Source organism: Taudactylus pleione, unplaced genomic scaffold (genome assembly GCF_031769625.1).
Source record: "Taudactylus pleione unplaced genomic scaffold, aTauple2 ptg000296l, whole genome shotgun sequence".
NCBI classification, from domain to species: Eukaryota; Metazoa; Chordata; class Amphibia; order Anura; family Myobatrachidae; genus Taudactylus; species Taudactylus pleione.
In genome coordinates, this window is record NW_028284698.1 from 16571123 (window position 1) to 16588890 (window position 17768).

Here is a 17768-nt window from a genome sequence, read left to right on the forward strand (position 1 = left end):
TATATTTTTGAGTAAGTATTTCCACAATTCCCCTAAAAATTTAATAATAAATAGTTTACATTTCATTTTTTGAATTTTTTTTTTTTCAGTTATTTTGGCAGTGACCAAGTGACCTTTTCTAACTTTGGGATATTTGTCTGTTTTTGGTAAGTGTTTTTGGTTTTAAGAATTAACAAATTCGATGTGTTGGTCTTAGTATATGTTTCGTTAAGAAATGTGTGTTCTTTTCAGTGTAAAATCATGTCTTAACTCTATATGTAGCGTACTATTTTACGAACTAATGTGTGTTCTTTTCAGTGTAAAATCATGTCTTAACTCTATATGTAGCGTACTATTTTACGAATTAATGTGTGTTCTTTTCAGTGTAAAATCATGTCTTAACTCTATATGTAGCGTACTATTTTGCGAACTAATGTGTGTTCCCTTCTCTAAATTTTCCACAACTAGATTTGGCTTAATTCCTAGTTATTTAAATTAATCTAAAAAATATTTTCGTCTTTTGTAATGTAGGTTTCTTTTCACATGACACGACCCAGGCCTGTAAGAATCTTTGGTTTGCTTTGAAAAGATAAGTATATTTTTCTGAACATTTGTCTAAAACAATAACTACCTGGCTTAACATTTCAGGTTTATGTTGGTCGTATTATATTGGCCATGGTCCCAGAACCCGACCAACCTCAACTTCGTCCCAGGCGTAGGCCTCGTAGGCATGCAAGGCCCCAGATATATAGAACATGTGTCACCCTTTTTGGAATGCCAGATGATGAAGTGTTAAGGCGATACCGTCTTCAGCCACAAATCATCATAGACACTCACTCATTAATAGAGAGTGATCTTGAACGGCAAATTGACAGTCCTCCAGCAATACCACCACTTACGCAATTAATGTCGGTGTTACATTTTTGTGCCTCAAGATCCTTTCAAACTACCGTCGGAATAGTGGCAGGAATATCCCAATTCTCCTTTTCAGGGATCCTGAGGGCAGTGATGGAGGCACTTTTTAAACACCTCCATCATTTTATTAAAATGCCATTGGATATGGGTTCCCTTAATGTGGTTAAGGCTAATTTTTACCAAATTGCTGGCTTCCCACACATCATAGGGGTTGTGGATGGCACTCACATACCACTTCAGCCTCCAGCAAGGCTGGAGGCTATATTTAGGAACCAAAAGCACTTTCACTCGATGAATGTAATGGTGGTATGTGATGCCTCCCTCCAGATCCTGTCCCTGAATGCCAAATTCCCAGGCAGTGCACATGATTCCTTCGTCATCCGGCAATCAGGGATTTGGCACAAATTAAACAACCTACAAGCTGGTGATGCGTGGCCTCTGGGTAAGTTGACACCTTCTGTTGAAACCAATGCAAAGCTTGGTACACAATGGTCCTGATGTTTTTTTATATTTTTTCACAGGAAACAGTGGTTACTCTTTCACGCCTGGCTGCTCACTCCTTATTTGGTTCCCACACCAGGACCACAAAGTCAGTATAATTCCACACTTACAGCCACCAGGCAGGTAGTGGAGCACTGTATCGGCCTTTTAAAAGGCCGTTTCAGATGCCTCCACCGCTCTTGTGGCGACCTCATGTATTTGCCGGCTATGGTTTCCAAAATTGTGGTCCTGTGTGGGATTTTTCACAACATCGCCATAAGGAGTGGTGTCCCAATGCAGCCAGAGGATGCCTTGCCTGAGGACGGCCCCCCCGAGGTTGGTCGGAGGTCAGTATGTGGGGGGGCATACGCGATCAAGTTGTTGCAAGATTTTTTTGGTAATTATTTCAACAAATATATTTAATTGACACAATGTAGACATGTAATATTTTAATGTACACTTTTAACTTTTTTTTGTTTTGTTTTGTTTTATTCCCTAAAATGACCATACAAATCCATGCATACTACCTGATCCACAAAAATGACTTTATGTGGACACATTGGATATAACTTCGGGAACACTGATTTCTTCTCCTCATTTGTGGATTCATGTTGGCATGCTACTTCTTCAAACAGTTCCTGATTTTTTTTTTGTGGTTTTGGGTGATTTTTGGACTTTTGTGTGTGTGTTTGCAATGTTTGAATTTGTTGTGTCAATTCACTTGGTGTTTATTATTTGTGTGCATTAAAATTATTTTTTACGTTACCCAACCATTTCCATCGTCAATTACAACCAAGTGTAACCTGTTTCAAAAAATGCAAAGTTCCTTAATGCCTAATACTGTAATTTCTTAATTTGTAATCTTTAGTACCCTGCTTTGTTGCTCAAAACAAACCCCAAAGGTATTATGCTGAATCAGTATGTTGTACATTCTAGGCCTAAGCAGGTAGCTTTAATTTTTACATTACCCCCCCAAAAAAATAATCTCTTTTGAAGGTTAATTCTACAAACCTATTGGTATTGTTATGTGTTTAATGTGCAAGCTTACATACTTACTTGAGCTTTCTTCAAACAAATGTACATTACTTAAAAACTCAGGGACAAATAGTAGACTTATGTAAGGTTCAACAATCTAAGATTTACGGACAAGGAATGAGACTTAAATAAATCAAAATAAACTTTATTTTTCTGGGGGGTTTTTTGGGTAAAGTGAAAAAAATTAGTGGCGCAGGATGGCCAAAAGATGGTCCATTGCCACCAGCATGGCAATGACATGCCCCCGTATCTCGATTAATCCTGCAGCAATGGTCTCATTACGCCTCTGTTCCTCTGTGGGTTTAAAAAATGTGCGGATTACTAAAATTACACCTTCATTTAGATTATAACAACCAACCAAAATTTCAGACTATACCAAAAAAATAAAACAGTTACCAAAACATGTCCAAAACAAAAGGAATGCAAAAAGAAAAGCTTTAAAACAAAAAGACTAAAGAAAATCATAAAAAAAAAAAAAACTAAGACATTTGTTGGTAGCGTAAACAAGAAATACACAAGTGTGAGTGTTTGGACATGTGTCATATGTGTAAGGGGAAAACATCCTTGACATTGTATCACAAAGATGTATTTTAAAAACTTTAGAACTACTTTACTATTTTGAACTGCACAGGCAAAAGGACAACATCAACCAAAATAACAGAAACATAACCAAAAACCATAGTTTAAAAGGTAAACATACCGGGAACATTGCTGACTGGGCCTGGAGCCCCGATTTCCGCCTCATCAGAGGTGGGCCAGTGGCTGAGGGAAGGAGGAGGGGTAATGTGGGATAAAGTGGAGGGTGAGGAAAATAGAGGGGGGGTTGGAGTGGAGGGGGAAGTTGGAGGGATGTTAATGTGAGGAGAGGGAGGGGACTGACGGGCGGCAAGGTCTGGGGTGGAGGGGGAATTTGGGGCAGAGTGGGCAGAGAATGTTTGGGTGGGAGTGGGGGATAGGGGTCGAGACACACATCTGCGCTGTGTGAGTCTCCGCTCTGCCCCTAAATGATGGCGAAAAACATGAGTAATTACAATTTGCCTTTTAGTCTTTTGATTTTAACCCAAAAATTTGTACACAAACAGGGCTATACTGTAAACATGCACACGCAAGTATGAGAATACAAAAACACAAATAAAAAAATAACCATACACAGAAACACTTACTATGAACTATTTTGAGACGCAAATGGGCCAGCAGGCGTGGGGATCTGCGCCTCAGATCGGACCACCTTCTTTCAAGTTGGCCGATATTTCTGCGGTAGCCGATCGAACGCAGGCGGCTCCGCACCTCCGCGTAGGCCAGCCGCTTGCGGAGGTTAGTGATGGGGCACGGGTAATTTGTGATTCTCTGGTCCATCACTTCAGTGAGGACCAGGAGTTCACGGCAACAAAAAGCCGCGGCTCTCATGATGGCAATGATTTTTTTTACACAAACCAGTTTTAATAAAGGTCCTAGAAAAAATTTGATTGGCTAATGTACTTTGTAAATTAACAGGAACAATTTTATTGGTTATTGTATGAGTCATGTGACCTACACCCTCACAAATATAATGTGAGTTATGATAGGCTTGATGCAGTGACATGCGTAAGATAATTTAAATATCAAACTTAAAGTATTTAAATATGCCTATAAAAAAAAAAACCGCAAAACAATACCAGCATTCTAACAAACTATTAATTTCGAAAAACCATCCCCTTGGTCAAACTGTACGTATTCTGCGGAAGAAATGACACACACTAACAAAAAAAAACACGATTGCAAACATGTGAATAACAATTAAGGTAATTAATATAGTGATTGCCAGTAATCGATTCAAGTATGTTTGCAGAATGAAATAGCAGGCAATCGAAAACTGACAGGGCCACTACAGGGTAACCAAAGAGGAGACGGACATTCGCTATTTTGAACGCTCGCTAGCTAGAGGAGGGGTTGGGAGAATATGGGGCGGAAGGTTAGCTACGAGCGAACATACGAGCGAGTGCTTAAATTTTAATTTTTTCGCTCGTACGGCGGACGAGCGAACGGCCACTTGCGTCCGGGTCTGAATCAGGCCCTGAATCAATTGTTAACTGATCAGGTTCAGAAAGACTGTACAAGTGTGTCTTTCATATGCCATGCATACAATTTTCTCATAGGGGGTTAATTAATGACCAAGAAAATGTAAAATATGTGTAGGAGAGTTATCAGCAGCTGGATGACAAACCCTCAATTAGACAAATATATAACTTATAAAAACGGAAAATGCTTGATTAATTAGTCCAGTGATTCCCAACCTGGGTCCTCAAGGCACACTAACAGTCCTGGTTTTAGTGATATCCATGATTGTGCACAGATGGTTAAATCAAAATAACTGAGGTACTAATTAAGTCACTTGTGCTCAAGTATGGCTATTCCTAAAACCTGGACTGTTAGTGTGCCTTGAGGACCGTGGTTGGGAACCCCTGAATTAGTCATTAGGAATGATGTACAAACATGCTGCCTTTAACTACATTATTTATTATATAGGTATATGTAAATCAAAACATATTACTGATTGTAATAAATTAGGGAAACAGAAGAACCAGGTTCTGGCTAGCAAAACAATATTTGACCAAAGCTACGCTCATAGCCCTGAAGGATACGCAGTATCTATGTATGCATACATATAGGTGTATACATACCAGCATGCTATAAAGTGCACATATTGTCTCAGATTTATACTTCCTACAATGCTGGGATGCTTTTTTCATAAGGGCACATCTCTGTTGCCATTGATTTCCATGGTCCAATCCCTAGTAGCCTTCCATCTTAAAGTTAATTGAATACAAAAAAGTAAACTAGTGCAGTAATCTTAATTTATAAACAAACAAAAATAAATAAAATAATAATAGTTAAATGCAAAGAAAGCCCTGAAGGCACACATCCACTAGAAGACAGGAAAACATCTGCACGATTATGTAATCGTGCAGTCGTTTGTCTGTCTGTGATGTGCCTTCACTGACCGAGCAGTCGTTCAGCGTAGGCACATCAATCATCTGCAAAAATGTTGAACATGTTATCGTCAGGTTGCACAACATATTTGTCCGATGATAGATGTGTAAACGACCAGTTGGAGTGCGCATCGCTGGTCGTTTTAGACATTTTTTTTAACGATGTGCAAAGGATTTTCAAATGATTATTGAACGATTGAACGATAACAATATCGTTATCGTACAATTTCTCAATTTATTCGTCTAGTGGATGTGGGCCTTTACACCTCCATCATACTATCCAATGGTTTATGTTGCCTCCTCTCTCCTGTGTTTCCTGTCACAGTATACTGCATTAATAAATTAAGTTTCTTTTGGAAAATGTCAATCGTGAGTGGCTAGAGGTGATATATTATGTCTGGAATGAGGATGAACCGTGGAAGGTGGTTTCATAAAAGATGAACAAGTCATAGAAACAATTTAAATACAATCAGCTGCTGACAAGCAGGACCATCATTTTCATTATATTCCAGAAATAACTTGCATCCTTACATGATCTTCCAAATAAAATTACTGGTGAAGAATTATACAAGCATTTTTGGCGCTAGCCCTGAGAGCACCCTTGGAAGTGGCGCCACCCTTAGGACTTTACAGCCTCTACTGATTCTTACCATAGCAGGCGGGATGGAGGAGTCTTTTGCTCTTCCAGTCAGTGGGAGTGTGGTGCTTCTATATGACCTCAACACTTAGTGCCACATTCCCAGGATATCACAGACATGGAGAAGCTCCAGCTGGCAGCTTCACAGGAAAGATGAAGACATTCATTGTGCTGGAGTGGCATTGACATTAACCACTTCCCTGGCATGGTCTCATCAGATGCGGCCACACCAGACTTGGCTTTCCCTGACATGGTCGCATCTGATGCGAGTGGTCAGAAACGCCCACCTACTGGTCCCCTTGCACCCTTGGTTTCAGTGTATCCCGATTACTGCTGGCAACAGGTGTTCTGGGGCACCCCCTCCTGGTGCTGCTGCAGGGTAGCCGTGACTTCACTAGAAGCAGTAGCCACGGCTCCTGGTAGCTGCAGCTGCTGCTGTGTTCCTGGGCAGTCGGCATCACCCCCCTCTCGACACAGCTGCTGAGCTGCTGTGAGCTCAATAGAGGCAGTAGCCATGGCTCCTGCTAGCTGCGGATGCTGCTTTGTCCCCGGGCAGCTGGTGGTACTCCCACCCCCTCCTTCATGGCTCCACCTCTGTCTCCCATGTGTCCCGATCACTACTGGCCACAGCACTGATGAGACACAGTAGGATGGGATATCAGAAAGCGGGCAATAATTCGTTGGCAAGAAGAGGCGGCTGCATATCTTACAACTTCTATCCTTCACACCGAAACTCCTGCTGCCTCTGTGTGTGATACCGATGTCCCGGAGTGATGCCACTGTGCGTGCCGCAAAAATGGGGCGTGGCCTCATGATCAGGGGGCGTGGTCACTTGAGAAGGGGGAATGGCCGCGCAGCCCGAACCCCAGTGGTCTGGTGTGTGTCTAAGAAGTATGCGTGAGCACTATGCAGTGCCGGCTCCCTCACACTGTCAGGAGCCGAGTGCTGCATTTGATGCTACAGTGCATGTCCTGTCACCTTGTTGTCACCCCTAGGCGGGTTTTTGGGACCCCAGTCAGTTTGAAAGTCTTTTCTTACCTATATGGTGGTTTCTCTGCAACGGGGGAACCTCTGAGGAATTTGAGCCTCATCGGGCAGCGTCTTCAGCCGGTATTCACTATTCATGTAGGAGATCACATTGTCTGGAAGATGCCTGTTTACATAGAAATATAACCCATGTCATCATCATAACCAGATAATATATTCTGTAGTAACAGAAGCTTTTGTGCAGGAGAAATGTGAATTTCCCTGATCAAACTTCTGTGTCTCTCCAGGCTCCCCTGTGTTACTCCAGACCCCCCAATGTCTCCATCCCAGGCCCCTCTGTGGTTCTCCAGGTTCTCTGTGTCTCTTTATCTACATGGCCTCCATGTCTGTCTATCTCCAGGCCCCCTGGTCTCTTTCCATCCCCAGAATCCTCTGGGCCTCTCCATCCTCAGGAACCCTGCGTCTCTCCATTCTCAGGCCCACCTGTGGCTCTCAGCCTTATTCCACCAGCCCCAGTGTGCATCTCTCTGCCCCATTCCCCCGACCCCAGTGTGCACCTCTCAGCCCCATTACCCCAGCCCCAGTGTGCATCTCTCAGCCCCAGTGTACATCACTCTGCCCCAGTCTGTGTCTCTCAGCACCAATGTGCGTCTCTCTGCCCCAGTGCATCTCTCAGACCCATTCCCCTGGCCCCAGTGTGCATCTCTCAGCCCCAGTGTGCGTCTCTCAGCCCAAGTGTGCGTCTCTCAGCCCCATTCGCCCGGCCCCAGTGTACGTCTCCCTGCCCCATTCCCCCGGCCCCAGTGTGTGTCTCTCTGCCCCATTCCCCCAGCCACAGTGTGCTTCAGCGTCATTCCCCAGCCCGTGTCATCCCAATCCCACACAGCCCTGTGCAGTCAGCTCCAAACATATCCCCCAGCCTACTGTGCAGTCAGCTCCAATTCCCCCCTCCCCCCTCAGCCCTGTGCAGTCAGCTCCAATCCACCACCAGCCCTGTGCAGTTAACTCCAACTCCCCTGTGCAGTCAGCTCTAATCACCCCCTCAGTACTGTACACAGCTCTAATCCCCCCCTCCCCCCTCAGCACTGTGCACAGCTCCAATCTGCTCCTCAGCACTGTGCACAGCCCAAATCCCCCTTCCCCCTCAACACTGGGCACAGCTACAATCCCCCCCTCCCTTAGCACTGTGCACAGGTACAATCCCCCCTTCCTCCCTGCAGTCGCCGCTAGCACTTACCTCCTGTTCTTCTGTTTTGCTGCTTGTTGTGGGAAGAGCTGTTGCTGAGCATGCGCAGCAGCTCCCCCGGTGGCCATCTTTTTTTTTTAGTGAACTGGGCTAATGGGTGGTCCTGTGCAACCCTGGACCACCCCCCAGTTTCGCCTATGCCTGTCACCTCATATATATGTCATATACACCTGCTAATATATCCTATACATGTCCTGTCATCTCATATATATGTCATATACACCTCCTAATATATCCTATACATGTCCTGTCACCTCATATATATGTCATATACACCTGCTAATATATCCTATACATGTCCTGTCATCTCATATATATGTCATATACACCTCCTAATATATCCTATACATGTCCTGTCACCTCATATATATGTCATATACACCTGCTAATATATCCTATACATGTTCTGTCACCTCATGTATATGTCATATACACCTGCTAATATATCCTATACATGTTCTGTCACCTCATGTATATGTCATATACACCTGCTAATATATCCTATACATGTTCTGTCACCTCATGTATATGTCATATACACCTGCTAATATATCCTATACATGTCCTGTCTCCTCGTATGATGCATAGGAGAAACCAGCACTGGGCACTGCTATATGTGCCCCACTGCTCCGTGCCAGCTCTGCCCCCTCTGCTATGTGTAATGTAACTACACAGCAATGCCATCCTCCTCATTTTACACACGGCGCTGCATATAGAAGCATCAGCAGGTCACCCGCGCAACTGGCGGTGGCAGCTCAGTCACTGGTACCCACCTGTGGCTAGTGGTGGTGTCTGGGGATTTTCTCCTCCAACAGCGCAGTGACAGAGGACGGGACGGGTGCTCTGAGCTAGTAGTCACTGTCAGTATCTCGGGTGTGATGGGTACTGTAGTTCCCCGAAGCACGTGTTACTCAGTTGAAGCTATTACTAAGCAGCATGCAAGGAACTACAACTCCCAGTGGACCTAGCGTGCAGCGCACTCATCTGTCCTGAATTTGTGCAGCTTTATTTATTGTGTCGGTGTCGTGCTTGGGCACTCGGTGACAGGAGAAGCGCATGTATATATTATATTCTGTGTGTAGTGTGCGGCTGTGCATTTGTGGTGTGTTGCTGGGTGTGTAGACGTTGCTGCTGATATACGGCCCACACAGCCTCTTTGTGAGCCATAATGTGCATGCCTAGCAATCCCATCCTACCCACATTCACCGCCCGCCATAGTGTGTGCATGCCTAGCAATCCCATCCTACCCACATTCACTGCCCGGCATAGTGTGTGCATGCCTAGCAATCCCATCCTACCCACATTCACCGCCCGACATAGTGTATTCATGCCTAGCAATCCCACCCTACCCACATTCACCGCCCGGCATAGTGTGTGCACTTATTGTATCAAATATACATCATGACTGCTCATACAGGAATTATACTGGGGGTACATGAGTGAGCTAGGAGGTCTATACTGGGGTAAATTATGTATTATAACTGAGGCACATATGATTGATATAACATGGGATTATACTGGGGTACATGAGTGAGCTAGGTGGTTTATACTAGAGTAAATTATACGGTTTCAGATGTACCATTAAGGCTTCATTAGACATGATCTGAAATTTCACAAAACCTACTGAATTTCTGTCACTCAAACTCAAAAAAGCAATTAAATTCCGATCACGGTAATGGCAATACAGATATGGTATGTCATCACACCCTGTGTTTAACTGCAGATTCAGCACTCTCACACAGTTGCATAGACTGCATTCCAATGAGCACACAATTCTGTGAATTAGCAGCTCACCATTTTGTGAGTGACAGCAATCTCTCTTTGTGAGCACCTCTCCAGGGCACCCCAGGCCTATGCATATAGCCCGGGGCTATCCACGGAACCCCATGGCTTTTTTTTTAAACTTTTTTTTCACAAATGCACGGATGGTTTTCACTGAACCATCCCTGCATCTGTTTTTATTTTATTAAAGACAGATGCATGCATCATGGATCTCCCCGTGCAGGCATCAGTCTTTTTTTTTTAACAAATGACGCCGCTCAGACACACGATGCATAGCATGGATCAGCATATGATAACGATAGATATGATGGGCTGCACATCTGATCATACGATACCTTTTAAAAGCATCGTATCGTAGCTTACCTTAAAAACTACACAATTTCCACATGATTCATCGTATGATGCGTCGCAAATCGGGCAATCGGCCCGAAATCGCACTAGTATGGCCAGCATAAGTGTTCTATAAATATAATGGGTTGATCAAGTTCTTTACCATTTTGTGAAGCCCGAGATACCGAATGTAAATATGTATATCACGTGATCTCTTTAGTAAATATACAATATGTCAGAGTAGATATGCATTTCATTGCAACCTCACTTCTTATTGGTTCACATAAAGATGTTGTTTACACCATGGGCGGGGTGCGGCAATCTGAGAAATGAGGTCAAACCCCCAAAATGGAATGCGATGTACTCTGGGGCTTGTTTGCAGTGGGTGACGCCATCTTCCTGATGGCATTACCCATAGATTATACTTTAGAGCGACCATTGGGTATTATACACTTTTTTTCTTGTTCAGCAACAGGTCATATGTTAATATTTATTGTGTCATCAGACATCATGTCAATCCATGTGTTATATTAACCATTCACTGGTTCTCTGACTGGTTGTTTGCAAACTATTAATTGGGACACATGAACAGCAATATTGGATTGTTGTGTATATACTGGCTACTTATTAGAGTGTATGCAGGCATTAGTATTGTAGTAATGAACATGATATAGATGAACTATATTCATTATTCTATATGCCTAGTCTGTGAGTAACTGGCGATATATTTTATTGCTGGTTCAGCATATTACACATTTAAATTGATCATTTCAATTATCTCGCCTGGCTCTTTATCAACCACCAGGAGAAAATTGTCTTTATAGATTTGTGTACTGAGAGACACCAGTCTCCAGCAATTTATGTGTTTCATGTTGTATGTATACCAGTTTGTCTATTTTTCTTAATAATTGCTTTTTTAATATATTCATTAAAAGTACATTTTTAACAGGCTGTATTAGCCATATCTCTGCACCTATTGTGTGCCCCCACAAAGAGTCCTTTTCTTTTTTCTTGTGCTTATATATTGTGTATTGACTCTTGGGAGCACCAGGGACTAACCAACATATAGATCTTCTGGACTGAGGTCTTATGATTATCTGTTGGGAACATTGATACTGATTGTGAATATATATATATCTAGCCCCTTGAATAGGTTATTTTTGGAGATATATAATTGTCAGCAATATAGTAGCATTTTTTTCAGTGCGGTTTCCTTTCTCTGCTTTTTTGTACTGTTAATGAGACTGACTCTATTCAGTCATTCTTGGATAACCTGCACGAAAAGATTCTGCCATAAAATAATATAGGAGCAATAATTCTTCATACATTGGAATTATCAAATTCCCTGTATCAATACCTTTTTGATAATGAGTTTTAATTTACAAAAGGAACTTTCAGACGAAAAAATAATGAGAATTTAGAGGATATCTTTCCAAGTGATATTGTCCATATAGAACTCCATAAAAATTAGGAGGATGATTATTTAAAATTAAAATACGCTCTCCAAAAACAAGTTAGAGTTTCCTGGGATATTACCACACTTGACAATTATCTTAAACACAAAATCTCCCCGAGGGGATTAAGACCTAAAGTTTTTCCTGCTTTTCAATTAGCTAGTGACAATCTGAAAAAAGAGTGGGAAACTAGTCTTCATAAATGTTCCCAGGAACTGATGCAGATTCTTGTGAAACATAACCATTTGATTTTGGAAGAATGTGAAAAGGAAATTGAACTTCTTGGTAAAAACTTAGAGCAATGGGAAAGTGATACACACTTTCAAAATACCTTTGAGAAAACCAAACAGGATCTGACAATATATAAACAAACCATCATAGAACATAAGAAGAATAAATTTGCAAGGGACTTCGCATCTGGAAAAATATTCAGGTGGCATAAAACTCAGCTTAGGAGAGCATCTCCTACTAATCAAGGATCTTACACCTCATCAGAGGCAGAGTCGTCTGGAACAGAGGACACTCAAGATTATTCTGAGTTCAATACTAATCCTACGAATTATAGGGGTGCATCTATCATTGATACCAACCCCAATTTTTTAGGGGATCCTCGTGGAGCAAGGGGCAGACAAAGACAACCCAGAGGAAGACGAGGAGGAGTTGCAAAAAGCGTAAGAAATCGACAGCAGTGGGAGTCACCATCACCCACGAGATACTCCACAAGGAAAACTTGGGGTTATTGAATCCAATTCTATCTCCCTCTATATCAACAGCTGCAATATCGAGTTCAAAACTCAAGGTTATCAATCTTTCCACACATGTCCTCACTGATGCACAACAATCAGTACTGAGTAAAGGATTGTCTTTCTCCCCAACCCAGAATTTCAATTGTTTTGACTGGGAAAAAGACCTTCGCCTCTTTAGTAGGAAATTGTTACTTAGTAAAAATGTTTGCTAACAAAGAAATTCCATCCAATGAAGAATCATTATCATCATCAAATCAGCACTCAAGTATGGTAAGAATGGATAACCATGATACTGCCTTACAAAATTCATGCAATCTAACAGATATTGAAATGGAAGCCATAACAGCTTTACAAGATCTTCAGGATGAATCTGGGAACAATGGACAGACTAATTGGGATCCAAAGAAAAGACCAATGATTAAGAAAAAATCTACTTTCTTTGCACAAGATAATTTGTGCCCTGAAGTTAAAGTCTTCACAAAATTGGTATCAAAAGAATTTGATAATATATATCTGAAAACTAAAAATAGACCTAGATGCCCAACTAATTTAACCTTTAATGAAAAACAGGCATTGAAAGAAATTGGGGAATGGCAAGACATTTTAATTAAACTGTCTGATAAAGGAGGTAATGTTGTAATTTGGCCTAGAGATGTATATAATGGAGGCTAATAGACAACTTGAAACATCAGACTGTTATCAAAAAATGAGATTTAATCCCATAGAGGATTATAAAACTCTGTATCATAACATCATTGACAGAGCATTCAATGATCAAATTATCTCTGCACAAAAACATGCATTTCTCCAAATCAAGTATCCTAAAATGCCAACATATTATATGTTGCCCAAAGTGCACAAAAACCCTGATATCCCACCAGGGAGGCCGACTGTATCAGGAAAGGGCAGCCTGACTGAACGGGCCAGTACCTTCTTAGATTTACATCTAAGACATCATGTGACAAGTCTGTCCTCTTACGTCCAAGATACGACTGATGTATTGCGTAAAGTAAATGATATCAAACTTGAGAAAAAACAATATTTGGTGACATTAGATGTTCAAGCCCTTTATACCAGCATATCCCATGATATTGGGATCAAAGCGGTACAATATTTTATGTCAATGGAAGGCTCTAATGATTTTCATAAGTTTCTTTTAGACTTGTTGAGATTTGTATTATACCACAACCTCTTCACGTTTAACGATAAACTGTATTGGCAGACGAGAGGAACTGCGATGGGGGCTGCTTGTGCCCCCACGTATGCCAATATTTTTCTAGGGTGGTGGGAGAAGGAATTTGTTTTTCATGATGATAATGACAATCTGTCACCTCATATTATTACATGGATCAGGTATATAGACGACATACTACTGATTTGGGAGGGTGATGTGGATTTGTTATTGTTGTTCATTGAAACACTGAACAGCAATACTCTTAACATCACTCTCACACATGACATTAGTCAAGAAAAAATACCCTTCTTAGACTTGATGATATATGTGAATGATGATGGTATGATCACTACTGATCTATACAGAAAAACAACCGCCACCAACAGTCTTCTCCATCAGACGAGTTTGCATTATCCACCAATGGTGGGCAATATACCGAAAGGCGAATTCCTGCGATTGCGCAGGAATTGTTCTGATGACACTCATTTTAAACAACAAAGCCTCGATCTTTCACAAAGACTATGCAAAAGAGGCTATAGCAATACAGCTATTAAGAAAGCCCAAAGGGGCATACAACAAACTAAAAGACAGGTTTTGATCTTTAGTGACAAGACGAAAAAAGGATAAGATTGGCAAAATAAGATTCATTGCCAATTTTTGTAGAGAGTGGAAGGAACTTCAAGGGGCGATTCAAAAACACTGGCCTATCTTGCTGGCTGATACAGATTTAGCAGGAGTTTTGGAAGAAAGAGTGGCTATGGGGTGGAGACGATCCAAAAACCTCAGGGACCAGTTAGTCCACAGTCATTTTTTGAGATCCACACCTAAAAAATCTATTGCATCAGGCACTTTTGCTTGCGGTACATGCAAAATTTGCAGTCTTATTTTAAAAACTGACAGGATCAAGGACAGTTTCAACAATGATGTTAAAATTTATGATTACATAAATTGCAAGACTGAGGGAGTCATATATTGCATTACGTGCACATGTGACAAGAAATATGTGGGTATGACCACTCGGTCTTTAAAACAACGAATATTAGAACATATTGGTACAATACGCAATGCAGCTAGGGATTTACAGAGAATGAAGCAAATTACTACAGTGGCTCGACATTTTTATTATTGTCATAACAAATCCCATCAAGATCTGAGAGTTTGTGGATTAGAAAAAATCAAATTAGGCATACATGGAGGAGACATCACCAATGCTTTGCTGAGAAAGGAAAGTGAATGGACATTCAGACTGGGAGCTGTTGCTCCTACTGGTATGAATGAATACATACATTTTGGTGTTTTTTTACCCACTTCATAGTTTGTAATCTCTTTATTTTTCTACTACCATTTCATAAATAATTACCACATTTAATTTACACACTTATACACTTACACTATAATTTTAGCATCACAATCCAGTCACATTCACTCCATTTAGTGCTGACCTAGCTTTGATTAAGCAGGTTGATCTTATAGTATCACATCCATTTCATTAATTTTGTCACAATACAAATATATCACTTTTATTCATCTCTCTCAGTTTTACACTCCTAGTTTCATGTTTCAATTTTTTTGTTTTTTTCACTAATCACTTGTATCACATAATATCGAATATACACAATTATCTTGTCCATAATATACATTCTTATGTATTCATATACATGTATTATATTACATGTACTATACTATCTTTTTTCTCTAAAAAAAAATTTTTTTTCTAATATGTAGCATGAGGACATGTATTTATGGTTTCATTTACTCTGCAATGCCTTGGTAACAGAGTGTAGTGTCCAACACAGTTGCCATGTTTGAAATATGTACTATATCTTTTTTTCATACCGGTATACAGGTCCCCATTGCTCTCTAACCATCAATTCCAATGGGAAATGATTAGTGGTTGCATGGGTCTCTGATATTATTATACTGATGTAGCTTTTTTCCAGCTCACTTCTTCCTTGCATCATATAAATTACTCTTAACTATTCCATCTAATTCTTCTATTCAAGGCACTCTCATTGTAGATTTTCAGGAGAGACGCCTGCAATGTTTCTCATCAGGTGCCCCTCAGCTGATACAATGCAACAGTAGATGCCGTACTTACTTATTCCAATCCCTACATGCTTCTATGGGTACGCTCACGCATCATTCACTACATGATATAATGATGTGTAGCAGCTGCTCTTTGTAGCATTATGATAGGGATCTGCTTTTTTCTTTCTTAGTATTATACTCTGCTTGCCCCTTGAATTTTTCTTCAACTCCCTTCTACTTCCTTTTGTGATACTCTAATTGTGACTATTACCAGGTATTCACAGGGTTAAACCAATGGGTATTGAACTTTATACACAATACTGATATACATTTTATTATTCTACAACAATGCTCATGCACAAATTCTAATATTCTCAATCACTCTTTTCTCAATAATATCTTTTACCTTTAGCAGCATATTACTTGGATATCAAATCTTATATTAATCTTATATTTATCTTATACATTGCTGTTTTTTGAGCCTTCCTATTCGACAATATATATGTCTGTTTAATTTGACTTTACATTATTGGTCCAACAGATTGTTTACAGGCATTGGCTCTATAATCAGTCAGTCAATGTAGGGGCAATGTGATTGGATAGCCACAACTATTAGTAAGATGCATGACGATTGAGAATTCAGGGTGGAGACTGTGAGCAAGCCTGACAACGGTGAAACGTGCGTCCTATTTCCGGGTCACATGGTGCGCACACGTGACGCCGGCTTTTAACCCAGACACAGCGGCATACACTTGTCCCATTGATATCACCACAGACCATACTGCTGGACTGCTCGCTGATCAGGTAAGTGGCGCACACCCCCTGCACTGCCTGGCGCATCAGGGCAGACGGCCATGAATCCTATCAGCTATATACTTTTTTGACATCTGACTGCAGCATAAGCGATTATACCTTAGAGCGACCATTGAGTATTATACACTTTTTTTCTTGTTCAGCAACAGGTCGTATGTTAACATTTATTGTGTCTTCAGACATCATGTCAATCCATGTGTTATATTAACCATTCACTGGTTCTCTGACTGGTTGTTTGCAAACTATTAATTGGGACACATGAACAGCAATATTGGATTGTTGTGTATATACTGGCTACTTATTAGAGTGTATGCAGGCATTAGTATTGTAGTAATGAACATGATATAGATTAACTATATTCATTATTCTATATGCCTAGTCTGTGATTAACTGGCGATATATTTTATTGCTGGTTCCGCATATTACACATTTAAATTGATCATTTCAATTATCTCGCCTGGCTCTTTATCAACCACCAGGAGAAAATTGTCCTTATAGATTTGTGTACTGAGAGACACCAGTCTCCAGCAATTTATGTGTTTCATGTTGTATGTATACCAGTTTGTCTATTTTTCTTAATAATTGCTTTTTTAATATATTCATTAAAAGTTAATTTTTAACAGGCTGTATTAGCCATATCTCTGCACCTATTGTGTGCCCCCACAAAGAGTCCTTTTCTTTCTTCTTGTGCTTATATATTACCCATAGATGCCTATGGGCTTTTCTCCACAGAGTGCTGTAAGAGGGATCCATTGGGATTCCACCCAGCACCACCCGTGGCGTGTGCATCCTTTTGTGCATGTGCAGGACGCTGGAGGACTTCTGGGTCATTGACCTGGAAGTCCGTCCATCGCAAAGGGCCGCTCTTACTGAGAGAGCAGTCCTTTGTGGTGATCGTCATGCATACCAGCTTTACTAACACCAGCATGCATGCGGAGACCGGCGGGATGCGTCATGCATCCCGTCCCATGTAACCATCAAGAATTCTAAGCTAAATGTGTCTTATATATATATATATATATATATATATATAGTCAATACAAACAAGCGGCGGCACTCAGGAGACTTTGCAAAAGATTAATGTATTAATGTAATCATGTTACACAATATCGTGGTGAGGGCATCGGAGCCATTGACCATTTGGGTTGAGTTCCGGTCCGTATAGCAAGTCATATATATATAATTATTTATAT